Consider the following 14,668-nt stretch of genomic DNA (forward strand, 5'->3'; position numbering starts at 1 on the left):
ATTCACGGGCCATTGTCGTCTAGAAGGACAAGGGCAACAGGTACATGGGAACAGCATCGCTTACATAGAACATAGAACAGTACAGGCCCTTCGGCCCATGATGTTGTGCCGAACTTTTACCCTAAACCTAAGGTCTATGTAACCTCCACCACTGCCTTATACTATCATCTATATGCCTATCTAATAGCCGCTTAAATGCCCCTAATGAGGCCGACTCCACTACCCTCTCCGGCAATGCATTCCACGCCCCTACCACTCTGAGTAAAGAACCTACCTCTGACGTCTCCCCGATATCTACCTCCTTTCACTTTATAACTATGTCCCCTCATAATCTACCTCCACCCTAGGAAAATGTCTCTGGCTGTCTATCTATACCTCTGATCATTTTGTACACCTCTATCAAGTCACCTCTCATCCTTCGTCATTTTAAAGAGAAAAGCCCTAGCACGCTCAACCTTTCCTCGTAAGACCTTCCCTCCATTCCAGGCAACATCCTGGTAAATCTCCTCTGCACCTTTTCCAATGCCTTCACATCTTTCCTGTAATGAGGTGACCAGAACTGGACACAATACTCCAGATGTGGACGAAGCAGGCTTTTGTATAGCTGGAGCATAACTTCACGGCTCTTGAACTCAATCCCTCTATTAATGAAAGCTAACACACCATACGCCTTCTTAACAACTCTATCCACATGGGTGGCAGCTTTCAGGGAATGTGTTGCCCTTCAAACCATTCACCAACATTACTTGATATGACACCTGTATGACATATCTCTGTTCCTTCAGGGTCACTGGGTCAAAATCCTGGAACTTGTTAGAAGCACTATGTACCTGTATCAAATGTGCTGCAGAATCCAAGATAGCAGCTCACCGCCACCACCACCTAAAAGGCAACAAATGCTGACCCAGCAGTGAAGCCCACATTCCATGAATGAATTAAAAAATAAATATGGAGTAAACTTGTGTTTTTACTCCATTCGGTTGTAGAAAATATGAACCCTGTTCTTGTCTGTTCTTGGAAGATGGGCAGGGAAAATAACTTGAATCTGAGCAGAATCAGAAAGGTGGTAAATGAATAGAGGGGAAGAATTCAATTAAGAAGAGATGAGTTTGGTTGCTGATTGACAATTCCAATTAAAAATTAAAATCAAAGCTTAACAAACAATAAGAACAAATTGGAGAACATTTCAACAATGGTAAATGCATGATCATATGTTCCTGCTTAATATCATATGGCCCTGTTTTCTCACTATTGATAATAGATTTCCAATAAGTGATTGACAGACTGCTGAGAAGCTTACAGTGGTTTCATTGTTATTGACTCAAAATAAAAAGAGCATTAAAGGTAATGATGTAGGAAATGAAGTGTCAAAACGAGTTCATATTTTAAAGGGGAAGGGTGGATGTAATATATTTGGATTTTCAGAAACTGTTGGATAAAGTACCACACCTTAGATTACTTAAGATAGAAGTATTTTAAATAGTGTTTTAGCATGGAGGGAAGATTGGCTGACTATTGGAAGACAGAGAGTTAGGATGACACCCTGTAACTAATGGGGTTCCACAGGGATCATGCTGGGGCAGCAATTATTTACCATATGTATAAATTACTTGGATGAGGAAAGTGAATATACTGTCACCAAGTTTGCAGATGGCACAAAAATATGTGGACAGGCAAGAGATGAGGATGCCAGTGCCTGCAGAGGGATATAGATGGGTTAACTAAATAAGGAAAAGCTTGGCAGATGAAATATAATTGGGCAAAATGTGAGGTTATGCACTTCGGCAGGAAGAAAAGAAGAACTGAATGTTAAAGCAATGGTAGTGATTCTAAAGGGGATAAATAAGGTAAAGCCAGATTATTGCCTCCAAGCACAAGTAAGTTTAAGAAAAGTCTTTAACTTCTTGGCGCAGAGAGCTGTGGGAGGCAGTGTTCTTTTGTATTATTAAAGTTGAGATAGTCAGATTCTTGATCAGCAGGGGAATCGAGGGTTGTGGGAAAAGGTCAGGAAGATGGAAGTGAGGGATCTCAGATCTGCCATTATCCTATTGAATGGCTGAGCAGGCTTGAGGGGCCAAATGGCTTCTACTGTTCCTGTTTTCTGTGGTCTTAAGGACACTGAAAAGTAAGTTGGAACTGATACTAAGAGAATATTTTCACTTGAGTGATAACTGTTTGAAATAATCAGTCAAATTAAATTGAAGTAATTATGTGTTCGAATTCTACTCCCCACTAATTCACTTGAACGTAAAAGATCTGTTTTTAATTGATTATATATTTTTGTAACGTATGAAATTAGCCCGAAAGAAGAGGAGGAGGAGGAGGAGGAGGTGGAAATGGACAGTGAGAAAGAGGAAGGTGAATCTGACATGGAAATTAATCTTGTTGAAGATGAGCAAGAAACAAAGGACGCATATTCATCAGAGGACCTGTTACCTAAGCTGACCAAATCTGAGCAAAAAGAACTTAAAAAACTTCGGAAGATTGATTACAGCTGGCTATCTACATTACAGGTCACACAGTGATTACAGCTGGGCATCAAATGGGAAATGACGGGATGAAATGTTCAATATTTTTAGTACAGGTAATTAGTCATTGTTATATATATAAAGCTTTGTTTTTAAAACTCAGACTATTTGTGTTCCTTACAATAAAATTGTTTGGGAGATACAAGTCTTCTGTATTAGTGTTGTTTGGCACAGTAGGCTAGATGCTGGTTTACCAAGTGATGCCAATTGCTTTCTAACTTTCCTCCTGAAGGTCTGGATCTCATTTATATGCCCTACATACTCTTGACTCATGTCCTTACAGTGGTACATTGTGGGTGGTGTTATTTACTTGTTTTTTCCTCTTCGTCAATCACTTCTGCAATTTTTTTTTTAGCTGGCTGTGGTCCATCACTTTGTGAACTTACATATATTATTTCCTATTAGATTGCACACGTAAGCACTCTAATATCTGAAATATTTTGGCATACTCATAAGAGGGGTTTGGGTTGCAGACTGTAGGAGCAAAATAACAGCTGCAGAATGTGATTGAAATCTGGCAAGATTCACTTCTAAGATTGCTTACTGTTCTTACAATGAAGCAGCAAAATTAGGTATATCCCTAGTTAATGCTGGAATGGATATTTAAGGATTGTAGGTGCAGGTTAAAAATGGACCGATTCTGAAATAAAATGAGAATCTTGGAATGAAATTAATTATTAAGATGAGGCAGGTTTATGCTCTTGCAAATTTGAAACCAACTTTCAAGTGGCAGGTAGACCAGAATAAACTTAACAAAGACTAACCAGAGTGTTGAAGTAACAGAGCAAAAAGATCCAAACTGTTGCTGTCACCAAATATTCTTCCCCCTCCAATCCTCTGTCAGCCTCTGAAGGGACTACAACACTCCACTTCTCAATCAACCTTCTACACTCCCTCTGCCAGCTTCGTATGAAAGCACAGGAGATGCAACACATGTCCTTTTAGCTCCTCTCATGATGATGCTGCTTCTCTATTTATACCTCTAGACACATCTTTTGTCCTTTACTTGTTCTGCTACCATCTCACTTTGCTTTCATTATCATTACTATTTTCATTTAATCTCTCCTGCATTCAACTGTTTCACAAATCTTGTGTGGTTATTCTACCCTCCACTTCTCCAATTCCCTACCTGCTCGTAAAAATGGTAACCTTCCTAAGTGCTTTGAGTTCTGATGAATGGTCAGCTTTCTCCCAGGTCTCAAATATTTTTGGAAGGGGGTCATCAGTAAGTTACTCTTAGCAAACTATCATACCGCTGAATGAACAAAATGTATGCAAAACTGTACTACAAAGGTGTGTTTTATTGAATGTAAAACAATGCAGAATATTTTGATTACAAATGGTCTATTGAAAACTGACACAATTGAAAATTTAGCACAAACTACATAGTACAAGAAACTTAGTCATTTGCACGTCTTCCTTGTTGAACAAAAACAGTTTTGTCATGTAGTGCATACTAATTTTCAGTTAGTATTTTGTCACAGTGAGATTCATAACGCCTGGTCTCCCAGCTCAGAGACTTTCACCTTAGTGGGTATTCTATTTAGATTAGAGTCAGGAGCCCTCTAGGCCCAAATGTCCCAGAGGACAAGTGCCCAATTCTCACAATTCAACAGGGCCATCCACATCTATATCCCAAGTGCAGAAACTAGGCTTCCACTTAGACATAGTGGGAGGAAGAAGAAAACTTAGTGATGGCACATTATTCACACGGATGCTACTACGTCATTGTAAATAATAGTTATACAGCAGAGAAACAGGCCGTTCGGCCACCATGTCTGTGCTGACCAACAAACAGACTGCAGTAATCCCATTTACCTACTCTTGGCCAATTGTCTACTATGCTCTAGTATTTTAAGTACTTATCCAGATGCTTGTTAAATGTTGCAAGACTATGTGTTTCCACCATCCTCTTGGGGAGCAGTTCAATATGTCTGCCACCATATGGTTGAACAAACATTTCCTCACATCTCCTCTGCATTCTCTCCAGTGCAACCACGTCCGGATAGTGTGGCAACCAGACTGCACACAGGATTACATCTGTGGCTTAATCAGTGTTTCATAAAGCTGTAGCAAGATGCCCTTGCTCTTATATTCTAAGCCCTGGCTAATGAAGATAAGCATCGCGCATTCCTTCTTCCCCAGTCTGTCTACCTGTGCTGACAACTTCAGGGATCTTGATTGAGTTTTGTTTTGAAGAGGTGATCGAGAAGATAGATGAATGCAGAGCAGTAGATGTTGTCTACATGGACTTTAGCAAGGCCTTCGAGGTTCCGCATGGGAGTCAGGGAGAATTAGCCAATTGGATACAAAATTGGCGTGATGGTAGAAGGTTGTTGTTCAGACTGGAGGCCTTTGACCAGTGGTGTGCTGCAGTGTCCACTGTTCGTCATTTATATAAATGATTTGGATGAGAATATTTGCATGTTTAGTAAGTTTGCAGCTGGCACCAAATTGGTGGTATAGTGGACAGTGAAGAAAGGTTATCTAAGAGTACAATGGGATCTTGATCAACTGGGCCAGTGGGCTGAAGAATGGTAGGTGTAATTAAATTGGATAAATGCAAGGTTTGCATTTTATTGAGACAAACCAGGGCAGGACTTACTCAGTTAATGGTAGGGCCTTGGGGAGTGTTGTCGGACAGAGACCTAAGGGTGCAGGTATATAGCTTCCTGAAAGTGGCGCCACAGGTAGACAGGGTGGTGAAGAAGACATTTGGCACACTTGCCTTCATCGGTCAGACCGTTGACTACAGGAGATGGGATGTCATGTTACAGCTTACAAGACATTGGTAAGGCCATATTTGGAGTACTGTGTGCAATTCTGGTCGCCCTGCTTTGGGAAGAACCAAAGTGTCTGTTTCCGTGCTGTATGACTCTGTGACTGTATTAGGAAAGGTTTGGAAGGATATGGGCCAGGAGCAAGCAGGTGGGACTAGTTTAATTTGTGATAATGTTCAGCATGGACTGGTTGAACCAAAAGGCCTATTTCTGTACTGTATGACTCTGACTCTCCTTGTTGTTAAACTGGAAAGGGTGCAAAAAAGATTTACAAAGATATTACTGAGACTGCAGTGTTTGAGTTTGAGAAGAAGCTGAATAGGCTAGGGTTTTTTTTTCCCCCGGAGCATAGGAGGCTAAGGAGTGACCTTGTAGAGGCTTATAAAGTCTGAGAGGCATGGGTAAGGTGAATAGCCAAGAACTCTTCCCCAGGGTAGGGGAGTTCAAAACTAGAGGGCTTATGTTTAAAGTGAGAGGAGAAAGATTTAAAAGGGACGTTAGGAGGAACTTTTTTATTCCTTTCTTCCTGTGAATGAAAGGGCGTCGCTTTTAGGCAGCATTTATTGCCCATCTCTGTTGATCAGAGGGAAGTTGAGAGTCAACCACATTGCTGTGGATCTGGAGTCATGTGAAGGCCAGACCAGGTAAGGATGGCAGTTTCCTTCCCTAAAGGACATTAGTGAACCAGATGGGTTTTTCTGACAATTGGCAATGGATTCATGGTCATCATTAGATTCTTAATTCCAGACTGTTTTAAATTGAATTCAAATTCCAACATCTGCCATGGCAGGATTCGAACCCAGAACATTAATCTTGGTCTCTGGATTAACAGTCCAGTGGTAATACCACTAGGTCATTGTTTCCCCTTCCGCAGAGGATGATGCATATACGGAACAAGCTGCCAGAGGAAATGATAGACGTAAATACAGTTGCAACATCTAAAAGACATTTGGACAAGTACATGGATAGGAAAGGTTTGTAGGGATATGGGCCAAACACAGGCAAGTGGGACTAGTTCAGTTTAGTAACCTGGTTGGCATGGGCCGAAGGGTCTGTTTCTTGCTGTACAACTCTAACTGTATCGATGGATTGTACTCTAAGGCCCATTTGTTCCTCTGTACTCCCTTGGGACCTACCATTCATTATATAAATCCTTCCCTTATTATACCTCCCAAAGCGCGTCACCTCACACTTGTCAGGAATAAATTTCATCTACCATTGCTCTGGCACATTTATCAGCTGATCAAAATCAGACTGTAGCCTGAGACAATCATCCTCACTATCAGTTATGCCACCAATTATTGTCATTTTTAGACTTAATTATTATGCCTTCTATATTCAAATCCAAGATGTCAGAACAAACAACAAGGGTCGCAGCACTGATTCCTGTCGAACACCATTGGTCACAGGCTTCTAATCACAAAGGTATCCCTCAACCATCACCCTTTGCCTACTATTTGCAAGCCAACTTTGGATCCAATCTGCCAGATTGCCTTGAATCTAATGGGCTCTTACCTTTTGGTCCAGCCTTCTATGTGTGACCTTATCAAAGGCCTTGCTGAAGTCCATGTAAACGGCATCAATATATTTAGTCATTTTTCAAAAAGAACTCGTTAGTCATACACAATCTCCCTCTTAGAAATCTATGCTGACAATCCCTGATCAGTCACTGCCTTTAAAACTATTGATTAATCTTGACTTTCAGAATTTTTCCCAATAAATTTCTGTACTACTGATGTCAGACCAACTAGTCTGTAAATACCTGCTGCCCTTCTTGAACAAAGGAACTATGTTAGCTTTCCTCCAGTCATCTGGCACTTCACCTGTGGCCAGCAAAGTATTAAATATCTCCCAGCAAGGCCCCAGCAATCTCCTCCCTTACCTCCCACAGCAGCTTGTGGCATATTTCATAAGGCCCTGGAGATTTATGCATCTGTATACCTGCTAAAACTTCTAATACCTTTCTTTATTAATCTTAACATGTTCCTCTTGATATCCAGAGTTCCCTCGACTAACTGCCCTTACCATTAAGAGGAACACAGTGGCCCTGAATTCTCTCTCACTACTTTTAAAAGATTCCCACTTTCCAAATGTATATTTACATGCAAGTAACTGCTTCCAGTCTGTTTTTGCCAGATCCTGCCTAATTGTATTGAAATCCACCTTCCCCAAACTTAAGACACTTCTGCACTATCCTTATAAGGATAGTGCAGAAGTCATCAGTTATCTGTGATGACTTCAAAACATAGTGTTATGGCCACTATCCTCAAAATGCTAGCCCACTGAAACTTCAACCACTTGACTGCCTCTTCATTCCCTAGGATTAGGTCTAGCACTGTCCATTCTCTAGTAGGACTATTTCTGTACTAGCATAAAAAGCTTTCCTGGATGCACTTGGAAAGTTCCACTCTGTCCAATTCTTTCACACTAAGATGATCCCAGTTAATGTTAGCAAAGTTGAAGTCCCCTACAAATATGAACCTGTTTCTCTTTTACCTTTCTGGTATTTGCCTGTATATCTGCTGGTCTATCTCCCTCTGATGTTGGGAGGCCTGTAGTATAATCCCAGCAAGGTGCTCACCTTTTTATTTCTGAGGTCTATCAAGATGGCCCCATTTAGGATGTTCTTCCTCATGACTGCAGTGATAGTTTCTTTTATCACCAATGGAATCCCCTCTCCACCCTTACTTCACCCCTCTCCTACAACCCTTGTCTCAGTGATTGCAACAATATCATATCCTATGTGTTGATCAATAAGTTCATCTACTTTATTGGTCAAGCTCCTTGCATTAAAATAGATACAGCTTAGCTTTCCAGACCTCCCTTATACCTTATCCTGCCCATGTTTTCTCCCCCAAAACAGATTGTCCTAGCCTTCCTTCTATATCTGATCGGACCTTGCTCCCAACTTTACATTTAATCTGTGCCCCTTCCTCCTGCCAGATGCCCCAACAGCATGTGCAAACCTCCCTGCAATGATGTTGGACCCATTCCAGTTCAGGTGCAACCTGTCCAGCTGTACAGGTCCTACCCACCCCAGAAGCTGTCCCAATGATCCAAAAGTCTAAAGCCTTCCCTCCTACACCATCTCTTTAGCCACACGTTCGTTTGACTTATCATCCTATTCCTGTACTCCGTAACACCTGGTTGTGGTAATAATCTGGTAGGAAACTTTTCCTCCTTTAATACCTAAATCTCTCAATTCCTCCTGCTGGACCAAGTTTCTTTTTTTTACCCATGTCGTTGATACTGACATTTACCATGAGTACTGGCTCTTCTTCCTCCCCCTGCAGAATACCCAGAGACATCCTGGACCCTGACACCAAGGAAGCAAGATACCATTCGAGAATCTCATTTGCTGCCACAGAGCCACCTGTCAGTTTTCCTTACAGTCAAGTCCCCTATCACTAAAACTCTTCCAGGCTTTTTCTTGTCCTGCTGTGCAGTAGAACCAACTATGGTAGCTCAAACTTGGCTGCAGTTGCTTTTCCTTGAGAGGCCAACATACCACATCCACCTCCCCATCGGTATCCAAAATAGTACATCTGTTTCAGAGGGGAATGGCCCCAGGGAACCCTTGCACTGCCTGCCCGTGCTTACCGGTCTTTCTGGTGGTCACCCAATAATTTTCAGCCTTTGTAGCCCTTACTTGTGGTGTGACCAGCTCACTAAACGTGCTATCCATGATCTCCTCATCACAGGTGCTCCAGAGTGAGTCCACCCTCCATTCCAGCCACTCTACGCAGTGAATCTTATACTTTTGTTAATTTCAGTTTACTTCCACTATTAAATGTCTGTTATGGTAAATAGAGCTGAGCAGCATCTTCGCACCATCCAAGCATGAAAGATGTTGCAATCATCGAACATTGCTCATCTCACACAAACAACTAACTTCTTTACTGCAGAGAGCCTCATAGAAACATAGAAGATAAGAGTAGGATGAGGCCATTCGAGCCTGCTCCACCATTCGTAATGATCATGACTGATCGTCCAACCCAAGAACGTAATCCTGCTTTGTCCCCATAACCATTGATATCATTTGCCCTAATTGCTATATCTAGTCGCCTCTTGAATACATTCAGTGTTTTGGCATCAACTGCTTCCTGTAGTAATGAATTCCACAGGCTCACCACTCTTTGGATGAAGAATTGTCTCCTCATCTCCATCCTAAATTGTCTACCCTGAATCCTCATATTGTGACCCCTGGCTCTGGACACACCCACTATCAGGAACATCCTCCCTGCATCTACCCTGTCCAGTCCTGTTAGAATTTTGTAAGTCTCAATGAGATCCCCCCCTCATTTGTCTGAACTCTAGCGAAAATAATCTCAACCTAGTCAATTTCTCCTCATACGTCAGACCTGCCATCCCCGGAATCAGCCTGGTAAACCTTTGCTGCACCCCCTTGAGAGCAAGAGCATCCTTCCTCAGAAAAGGAAACCAAAACTGCAGACAATATTCTAGGTCAAGCTTGTCCAAATCAAGACAACACAAAAGTCAAAAAGTGCCTTGAGTTGGGCATGAGTCAAAATCATTTACTGGAGTCAGTGCTATCCCTTCCTCAAGTGTTTCTCCCTCCAATGATGCTGCTAGACTTGCTACTTTTCCAATGTTTCCTGTTTTATTTCAGATTTCCAGCATTGACAGTACTTTGGTCTTGTCAACAAAGATGATCATTGGAGTGAAATTGTTTTCACATGAGCTGTACTGTATAGAGAAAAGGAGACTGAATGCTAGTATTATTTATTCCATGTCAGACTGAAGGAAATTGGTACCAGAAAATTCAGTGCTTTTTTTTCCCATTTTGTAGAATTCAGAAATTGCAGAGTAAGAATACTTTCAGCAGATTTAAATTAGAGATGAGAAGGAATTACATTTTTCAAAGAGTCGAGAATCAATGGAAACCATTACCCCAGAGTGCAGTGGATGCAGGGACATTGATTAAATTTACAGTGGTGATAGAATTTTATTTGGTAACGGGATAAAGGATTATAGAGAGTGGGCAGGAAAGTGGAGTTGAGGCCAAGGTCAGATCAACCATGATTGTATCAAATGGAAGAGCAGGCTGGAGGGGCTGAATTGTCTACTCCTGCTCCTAGTTCTCATGTTCTTATAAAAGTGGGAATGTGGCCCTGTGATAGAGTATCAGTATGCTCGTATTGACTGGTGGATCAGGCTCAGAGGGCTGAATGGCCTTCTCCTTCTCCTAGTTCCTATGTTTTTTATATTTCAAAAGCTAAAATGAATCTTATAGACAGGAGAGGTATCTAAGTTTCTCATTTAGATCAGTTTGAGTTGTATATGAATAAAGGCAGAACGGTCAGAATTAAATCTTATGGAAGTAGAAAGGCGGAAGATTAAAAAAAATGTCTATAATAAAATGTCACCAACTCCGCATAATTCTTTTAATTCTCCTCCATCTTGCTGATCAATCACCGATGCTATCTAATTTCTGTAACTATACAAGTGTCAATCATGAACGTATTACTCAATTATTAATTTAGTTTGCTTGTCCAGAGTGAATGACGGAACTACTCCCTGTGGTCCTTACCAGAACCCTTTTTTTTACCTTGAGAAACAATTTCTTCAAAACTTTGTACCAGGATCATCCTCTAAAAGGTGCGCACCATCTAATAGCATTTATCCTTATTTATGAACTCCGTAATATTAGTTCTGCTGTCTTCCCCACCCAGTGCCTCATGCATTGGCTCTAAAGCCCTATTTCACTCTACCTTAGTGAATGGGATCTGCCACGCTCTCAGCTTCTGGAGGTTTCACCTACCTCAAGATCTTGTTGCCTCTATTCATGCTTCATAAATTCCTCAGGCTCTTTTCTTTGACCATTAACCTCTCCATCCCATATTTACCCACTTTCAGTCCTTTTTGGACTGGCAAACTTCTAGATATCTCTCTACACAACAGAGAGTCTCTGGACCCAAAACGTTAACTCTGCTTTCTTCCCACAGATGCTGCCATACTTGCTAAGTTTCGCCAACAATTTCTGTTTCTATTTCAGAACACCGGCATCCGCAGTTTTTTTTTAGCCTAATATGCATGTTGCCAATAAAGAAGAGTTTCAATTTTGAAAAAGGAATCCATCTTAGCCTACAGTACTGGACGACATAGCAACTCATTCAATCAAAGCTATCACTGTCAAAATGAAGACGTTTGCATTAAATTACCTCTGGCTTTATTTTCAGCAACGCTGAAGAATTAAGAATAAGTTCAGCTTTTCAGGGTCAATGGCAAAAGTAGTTATGTACTTAGTATACCATCAAACATCCAGTTACACCACATTTAACAATGTTTGTGGATTTCTGTGTTAGTTTGTGCCTGTGTGGACTCCTGAAGCTGCTGTTAGTTTCAATGAAGTGATGACAGTGAAAGGTGATGTCACCATCATCGCCACTGCAAAAGTGGGCCAACTTGTTATATTCTTATTGTGAGCTATCAAACCATTGGATTGTCCCAGCACCATAACTACTGAGCTCCTTCATCCTAAGCATAATCTATACTCAGCTTATATCAAATATCAAGTATATTATCCATGGTATCTGAAAAAACTGAATTTAATGGGCCAACTGACAGTTTCCTGGTCCACATATTTGATCCCATACAACATTCATGACACAATTTAGAGACATAGAAACATAGAAAATAGGAATAGTAGGTCAATCGCCCCTTCTAACCAGCTCCTCCATTCATTATGATCACGGCTGATCATCCACTTCGATAGCCTCTTCCTGCTTTTCCACCCGTAATCTTTTATCCCTTTAGCCCCAAGTGCTATATCCAACTCCTTCTTGAAATCATGCAATATTTTGGCCTTGTTTGATTTCAGTACTAGCAAATTTGACAGACTCCCTGCTCTCTGCATGAAGAAATTTCTCCTCATCTCAGTACAAAAAAGTTTACCCCAGTTCCTCCCTAATTCCTTAGAAATTATGTAAGTGTTTGTGATTTTAATTTGAATATTGCAAGAAAAGGATTTTATTTGAAAAGTTCTAGCTCTACTTTCTAAGAAGTAATATGGGATAGGTAATGCACACAGTGTCATTCCACAGTCCCTTTGCTTTTCTAGTACTTTACAATGTTAGCACTATCTGTGGGTGTGTAACTGTGGAAATTACTGTATAATTATCTCAAGGTACGGTCTCCATAAATCTCTGACCTCACTCACTGATTATCTTTTACCTTCTGTGTGGGAAGTTCAAGTAATGAACTTTAGAGTTGTACCAAAAGAACCATGTTTCCTGGCACATACACATGACATAATATACGGTACAAGGTAAATACTAGGCTGATGAGATTATTATTCTTCTTCTAAATTGAAATGAAGTGGATTGTGTTGTAAAAGCAAAAACTGAGTTTCTGAAGCTTTGCATTTCTTAAATAGCAAGAATTATGAAGCAATTACAATATGGTGTTACAACCAGACACTGGCAATGTGCCCCAATTTTTTATGGTTCCAGATAGGATACCCCATGCTTTTAAGTTCCTGGGTGAGGAGGGATGAACTGGCACCCCTTCTCTATTCACCCACCCCCATGGTTCTTTACAACAAGATTATTTTGAAAAAGAACCTCTCCTTTTTTCCAGACCTAAATGCTTTAAAAAGGAGCCAGTTTAACCAGATTTTCTTGAATTAGCAAATAGAATGAATTTATTAATCACTACACATGAAAAGAAATACTAACACAACACACATACACACAGTTTAAAAATAAGAGATTAGTCCAAAAGGATAAAAGTGAAAAAAAAAATCAGTCTCTAAGTTGTGTGTACGGAGCAGGTAAGACAGTGTTGTGATCATTATTGGATTGCACCAGTATCCTTGACATTGGCAGTTGAACAGTCAATTTTTGAGAATCTTGGTTCTGTGGGCTAATTGAAATTCATTTGCCCTGATTCCTTTTTAACAGTATTGCAAACTTAGAGTGACAGGAAATTTTCTTTTCTTTTCCTGGATTACAGGTTGCTTACTGGCTGTTCTCAAGCTGTGATTTACACAGCGTATTAGGCACATTTGAGTCCACAGCAGCTGAATAATAACACACAGACTAACTTTGAAGCTCTCTTTTAATTTTTTATATGTTCCTGGAAGAGAAAATCACAATAATGTCTGTAGGAGGTTACTTACTGCAGAGGTTGAGGGGAGTAGAGGTTGGTATAGTCTATCTCTGTATTATCTCTCAGGTTTCTTTGACACCTTTAGGTGTTACATTCCATTTATTCCACACAGAAAGTGGCAGCCAAACACTGATTTTACACCATTAGTTGTTTCTGCAGCAGCCTTCATTCAACTAACACATTTTGGAAATAAGGACTAAAAGTGCTCATAGTATTTTGGAGTTTTGCGCTGTGATTGTAACAATGGAAATAAATTATTTAGCGAATCTCTATAATTGGTCTAAAATGTGTAATTTGCATTATTATCTTCAAAATTGGTTTCTATTACATTCAATTTGAGGTCTCCAGTGTAAATGTTGTATTGGACAACAAAAATCTTCACCTATATAGCTGCTTTAATGTAATGAGATATGCTAAGGTACTTCACAGGAGTGTTTTAAAAAAAAGTAAAATGACAGCTAGGTAAGGAGATAGTATGACAAATGACCCAAAATTTGGTTAAAGAGATGGCTTTCTTGGAATATCATAGAGGTGGAAAGAGAGGTAAAGAGGTTTTAGGTAAGTAATTCAAGTGTTTAGGACATCAGAATTTAAAGGCCAGCTTTCAGTTGGTAGAACAATTAAAAGTGAGATTTAACAAGAGGTCAGAATCAAAGGAGCACGGATATTTTGAAGGGCTAGAGGTATGAAATAAAAAGGAACATATCAAATGTTAATATGAGAATTTTAACATAACTGAATTGAGATCGAGTGTAGGTCAATAAGCAGAGAAATGATGAGTAAATGTAAGTAGGGTTGAGGGAGAAGCAAGTGGGACTCATGGATAGGGTGAGCTTTGTGCAGGGCATGAAGGCAGATAAAATGAATCTGAAGAAAGAGGGAGCAGGAGCAAATATTACTTTGTGTAATCCAGGGGTTTCTCAGGTTGAATGGCAAATAAATGATGTTAATTTTGATTTTCTTATATACATTTTCATTCAATGATCTTCCTCTTTACTGAAGGTGACTCAGACGGGTTACAGTCTCCAGCTAGCAAATGATATTCAGTGATTTATCCCCATGTGCAAGTTCTTCATGTTATTGATCAGCTATTCAGCCATGAATTCATCATGGTGAAGTTTGTTCCTCTGTTAGCAAGATGTCTTCAAACATTGCTTCAGAGATAGTAGGAACTGCAGATGCTGGAGAATCTGAGATAACAAGGTGTAGAGCTGGATGAACACAGCAGGC

General features: G+C 40.3%; 1 long non-coding RNA gene across 1 annotated transcript; it reads left to right on the forward strand.

Moving 5' to 3' along the window:
- Positions 1-617: 617 nt before the first annotated feature.
- On the forward strand, positions 618-2,673 carry LOC125483508. Its single transcript, XR_007262470.1, has 2 exons — positions 618-1,344; positions 2,300-2,673. It is a non-coding gene; the product is annotated as an uncharacterized LOC125483508 (long non-coding RNA).
- The last annotated feature ends 11,995 nt before the right edge of the window (positions 2,674-14,668 follow it).

This window comes from Rhincodon typus, chromosome 7 (assembly GCF_021869965.1).
Source record: "Rhincodon typus isolate 14 chromosome 7, sRhiTyp1.1, whole genome shotgun sequence".
In the NCBI taxonomy this organism is placed as follows: Eukaryota; Metazoa; Chordata; class Chondrichthyes; order Orectolobiformes; family Rhincodontidae; genus Rhincodon; species Rhincodon typus.